Here is a 6197-nt window from a genome sequence, read left to right as displayed (position 1 = left end):
CTGGTCTGTCAGGCAGAGTCACCTCGGCCCAGGAGAGCCGGCAGGATCTGAGCAGCCCCGGGTCAGGGCTCAAGCTTCTGCTTCCACCATGCATGGGGCTCCTGTTTAGAGCAAGCACTCCACAATGGGATTCAGGAACCCGGCCCTGCTTCAAATGCTGCCAGAGTAACTCCTGCTACACCATTCTCAAGCCTCTCCTCCTGACTCTGCTACAAGACCCCTTCCTACTCAGTCACCAAATGTGCAGGTGCCACCTCATTTACTCCAGAACACCAGGGTTCTCACTGCCTCTGCCCTGTGCTAGGACCTCCTCTTTGTGGCCACAGACGACATTAAAAAGCAAGGGGTTTCCTCACGCTCCATCTAGTTTGGGGAGGGGGTGCCTGGCCTTGTTGAGAGCCTCTGCTCCTTAGTTACCCACATTGCTGACTGGATTCAGTGTCCCTTTGTCTCTGGGCCGTGGGGGCTGGATGGTTCCTATGCCTCGACCTCAACAGTCTTTCCCACCAAGGGCCACTTTACACTTAAAGACATAACCAGAGAAACCCTGTCTCCAAAAAAAAAAAAACAAAACAAAAAACCTCTCTCCCTCTCTCCCTCTTCCCCTGGTACCTGCCCACCAAGCAAGTCACTGAGAGAAATCAGTTCTTCAAGATGGACTTGGAGCGGCTGTGGCCTGACATGTGCCTCTCTGTTTCCAAACATGGGTGAAGACACAACCTTCCCTTCTGCTCTAGGCAGTAGTATACTCTGCGGGCCCACCGTTCCTGTATTTGCCCATTTATGAATTTCTTGAGGATAGGATACACATTATTTTAAGCATCTTTGCATGTAAGAAAGCACTGAACACACTTCCCACTGATACCCAGCCTCCAAGCTGAGACTGCCCACTCCAAATGTTCCAGAAAAGTCACCTCCACGTAACACACTATGAAGAGTGCTTGGGACAGACATGCTGGACCAGCAGCTCCCCTGAAGCATCCCAGGGCCCACAGAGAGGAAGGACCCAGGCAGGTCACAGTCTTATAACGTAATAGCTTCAAAAGGGAGACTCAGTACAAAGGAAGCAGAAACAGGCCAGATATCTCTAAGTTTGAGGCCAGCCTGGTCTACAGAGCAAGTTCAGGACAGCCAGGGCTACACTGAGGAAGGGCTATTACACAGAGAAACCCTGTGTTGAAAAACCAAAAACTTAAACTATAAATAAATAAAAATAGAGACTCATAATTAAATCGTGTCCAGCTCATGGCAAATACTCAATAAAGAATGGTTGTTATTGCCAGGCGGTGGTGGTGCACACCTTTAATCCCAGCACTCGGGAGGCAGAGGCAGGCGGATCTCTGTGAGTTCGAGGCCAGGCTGCTGGACCGACAGCCTCCAAAACAATACAGAGAAACCCTGTCTTGTAAAACCAAAAAAAAAAAAAAAAAAAAAAAGAATGGTTGTTATTAATTCCACAATTTAATTCTCTTTCAAACTCCTATGGTTATTCTATTACTTCTTCTATTCATTTATTACTTAATATTTTATGTTCTTTGGATTATAGGTTGTGTGTATACACATTTCAATACTCCTATAAAATTGCAACATCTCTGTCATGTTGTTCATCTTAGGCTCAGAGAATGCACCTGAATAAATTAATTTCTCAAGTCTTTTTCATAAGCCACTAAATATACTATGAGCAGGCTCTTTTTCTGGTGGGGGTCGAGACAGGATTCTCAGTATTGTTTTGGAGGCTGTCCTGGAACTAGCTCTTTAGACCAGGCTGGCCTCGAACTCACAGAGATCCACCTGCCTCTGCCTCCCGAGTGCTGGAATTAAAGGCGTGCGCCACCACCACCGACTTTATGAGCAGTCTCTTAATGACTAAGGATAAAGTTGATGATACTAGTAATCATGATGGCATTTAATTGCATTCTATAATGAGATTTGATGGACCCATGACTATATTACAAATGCTAACTGATTCCAGATAAATAAAAAGAGTGTTGACTGTCATTTATGGAATTATTAGCATCTGCCTCCCCATTTAGAAGCCCTAATTCCCAATGGGGTGTATTTGGAGATTAAAGAGAAGACCCTAGGTCTGAAGAGATGGCTCAGCTCTCAAGACCACTTGTTGCTAATGACAGCTTAGTTGAGAAGATTCATACCATTGGAAATGACGATCATAATTTGACAAACAAAATACACTCAATGAAACATGGAAAATATTATCAGAAAAATTCTTCCCATTTCAAAGAGTCAAAACAAACTAACAGATAAACATTACTTTTGGATGGCATACAGATTGCCTTCCAAAAGTGTTGAGCACCAATTGTGGACAGGTATAAAGAAGACCACTAAAGCCCAAATAAAAGGATAACAAATACTTTGGGGGGGCACCATCAAGGTCTTCTGCACTGAGGAGCTGGAGACTGTGATCCAACCCACAACCACCACCAGAGAGAGAGGGGGGGGGGAGAGCACAATTCTGCCCCCTTATCCATTCACGCATAGCACCTGAGCCCACACCTTAATGGGCCAGCACCCCAAAGGCCATATGAGTTCCTACAATATATTGCTTTTGCGGCGGACCAGGGTTCAATTCCCAGCACCCACATGGCAGCTCCTAACAGTCTTTAACTCCAGTTCCAGAGGTTCTGAGGCCCTCTCCTGGCCTGTGTAGGTGCACATGCATACATGCAGGCAAAGCATTCATATACATACATATTATTTTTAAGGATAAGGCCCTAATCCAACAGGACTGGTATCCTTAAAGAGGAGAGAGAGACTAGGCATGACTCCCAAAGGCCATATGAGGATACAGCAAGAAGGCCATAGGCACACCAAGGAGCTAGGCCACAGGAGAATCACACCTTACCTGTACTTGATCTTCAGCCCAAGAAAACACATTTGTACCCTTTAAGATGCTCAGTCTGCGGTATTTTGTTTTGTCAGCCTGAGCAGACTGGAAGTGGCTCTGGAGTAAGAAATGTGTGCTGGAGACTGGAGAGATGGCTCAGCATTTAGAAACACTGGCTGCTCTCCCACAGGACCCAGGTTTGATTCCCAGCACCCACCTGGCAGCTCACAACTGTTTGTCACTCAGACCAGGAGGATTCAGTACTCTCTTCTGGCCTCCACTGGCGGCGCTTAATGCATGTGGTACCCAGACACATGCAGGCAAACCACCCGCCCAACACACACACACCATATCACATCACATAGGACCTCATGAATATGAACATTTTACAAAGAGGTGTGTGCTTCATTTTTATTTTTAAGTCCTCCTTCTTAAAATCATTTGACCTGAGCAATCCCAGAATGCTTACTAATACTCCCCAACCCCACCCCTACCCCACGTGCCCCTTCCTGAGTAGAAGTTCTAGAAGACAAAAGGACATGTTTTTTCCATCCCTATAAGGTAGGTGTGTGTGTGTGTATGTGTGTGTGTATGTGTGTGTGTGCGCGTGTGTATGTGTGTGTGTGTGTGCGTGTGTGTGTGTGCGCGTGCGTGCATGCGTGTGTGTGTGTGTGTGTGTGTGTGTGTGTGTGTGTGTGTGTGTGTGTAGATGCTTTAACTAGGCCATAGGATGTCAAACATCTGGGTGTATCCATGAGAGCATTTCTGAATGAAATTAGCATCCAGTTAACCAGATGCCTTCCTACACATGGATGGGCTCACCCAAATGAAGAGAGGGACAGAGTACAAGGCTAAGTTCCGAGTGACCTTTTGTGCTTTCTTGCATTTGGATTAGAACAGACACCATTGGCTCTCCTGGGTCTGCAGCGGGCAGACCTCATGTCCTAACACCTTTTAGCCACAGTAATATCATGGACCACTCTTTATGACCAATCTCATTAGTAGTGGGTATGCGGCTCAGTGGTAGAGCATCACCCTAGCAGGCCCAAGGTTCTAGGTTTGATTCCCAGCACTGCTCGTGTAAATGAAATAAATCTCTTTAATCTACATCTAGGTAGATAAGTAAATAAAATGCCATCTCCATTCCTTGGAGGAACCTAATACAATTCCCTTTCTGCAATGAGAAAAGCTATGTCAAATCCAGGCTTTTTATGAGAAAGCAACCATCCACAGTGTGTCTCAAAAGTCTTCTGAAGGAATTACCTCCACCTCTTCCACAGTCTGCCTAGCAGGTGTGAGTCTACTTCTTCTGGATGCATTTCTGTACAGTGAGTTCATGTTACTAGAATAATTAGGATGACCTCAAAGTTGAGCCATACTCATTTGAATAGGAGGTAATGTCTACAGATTATACAGGAAAAGTTGGTCTTCATAGGAATGAATATGTATGTATACATTCGTGTTTACAGTATATGCTAGAGCTTTGTACATCCTAGACAAATATTCAATAACTGATTATTCTTCAGGTTTTTGTTAGTTTGGTTTTGGCCGTTTGTTAATTTATTTGTTTTTCCAGACAGGTCTCTCTGTGTAGCTCTGTGTGTTCTGAAACTAACATATTCTATAGAACAGGCTGATCTCTCACTCAGAGATCCACCTGCCTCTATCTCCCTGAGATTAAAAACATGAGCCACCACACCCAGCTTCTGTTTTATTCTTGAGTCAGTCTCATTATGTTACCTGGGCTAACCTTAAACTTACTGTGTAGAAATCTGATCCATCAGTCCCAGTCCAACTGGTAAGAGGCAGAGCTTGACCTCTGGTGCCAGAGGCATGATCTCCAGTGTGGTTGTTGGCTGTGAACCCAAACTGGGAGTCCAAACCTTACATTAAGAGGCTTATCCATGCTCTACTGGCTTAGACCTTGAGGGTCCAGATATCTAGGATGGTGCAACCAGACAAGGAGTGCCAAAGACAGAGTTTGTCTTGTGGAAAGATCTAGGTAGAAGGGTCCATGTCCAGATGCCCATGGCCTGTAACAGACAGTAAGCAATATCTTATCATGAGATAACCTGGATTCAAGAATGTGACACTGATAATTAGTGTTGTGTATCCCCTACCACCTTAAGCACACTCATATTTAAATGTTAATATTCCAATGTTATTATCTCAGAGTCTGAAGGGCATTTGGAAAAGGAATGATGTACATTTTGGCCATTGTGTCACAAACACAGAGGTCCCCTTTTCAGGTCTCCATAGTTATAGCAGCTGTAAACAGGGAAAAAGCACATCTCAGGGCAACTGTAAGACCATCCAGTCCTATCAGCCCTTCTTCTAGGTAAGTCTTCCAAAGTCAACATTAGGGTAGCTGGGTCACTTTTGTCTTAAGTTGGAAAAGACATCATCTTCACACTGGCCCTGATTCTCATGCTGGCTGGCTGATGTCACAAATGGTAACTCTCAGGGCATCATCTCTTTAGCTTTAGCTTCAACTCCTGTTCAACTCACTGGCCTGGGAGTGGAAGAGCTTTTTAATGACACCAATTAACCCCACACATGGAACCCAGCTGAAGGGAACAGGGTGCAATGGGTGCTAGGAGCGGAATGTCAAGGACAGCAAACAAAATCCAGAGGCCATCAAGGTCAAGGGACCAAGAAAAACTTTTATCTCCTTCACCAATTGCTTCAGACACCCTAGAGGCTGGCACCTAAAGCTTAGATCCCTCAAGACATCTAAAGTAATGTCAACTCAGGTAACCACCTGCATATATTAAAGAAACTGAGGTACAGGAAAGATGATTTGTCAAAGAAAGGGGAACTGAGACATCAATTCACAAATCATAGTCTCAGAAACTGCACTCCTAAATAGCATCCCACAGTACCCATTCACTTATACAGCAAAAGTACTCCATTGAGTATACCGAAAAAAAGAAAAAGCCAGACTGGAGAGATGGCTCAGAGGTTAAGAGCACTGGCTGCTCTTCCAGAGGTCCTGAGTTTGGTTCCCAGCAACCACATGGTGGCTCACAACCATCTGTAATAAGATGTGGTGTCCTATTCTGGCCTGCAGGGACACATGCAGACAGAACACTGTATACATAATAAATCTTTCTTTTAAGTCATGAAGGGATTATTTATCCTTTAAGCTTGGCAGTAGTTTGTGCTTAACATGCTCAAGACTCTGAGTTCCAACACACACACACACACACAGACACAGAGAGACAGAGAGAGACAGAGAGACAGACAGAGACAGACAGAGAGAAAAAGACAGAGAGAGAGAAAGAGAGAGAGAGAGAGAGACAGAGAGAGAGACAGAGAGAGAGAGACAGAGAGAGACAGAGAGACAGACAGA

This window comes from Mesocricetus auratus, unplaced genomic scaffold, assembly GCF_017639785.1.
Source record: "Mesocricetus auratus isolate SY011 unplaced genomic scaffold, BCM_Maur_2.0 Super-Scaffold_100676, whole genome shotgun sequence".
Lineage (NCBI taxonomy): Eukaryota > Metazoa > Chordata > Mammalia > Rodentia > Cricetidae > Mesocricetus > Mesocricetus auratus.
Note: the sequence above shows the minus strand (reverse complement) of the source record.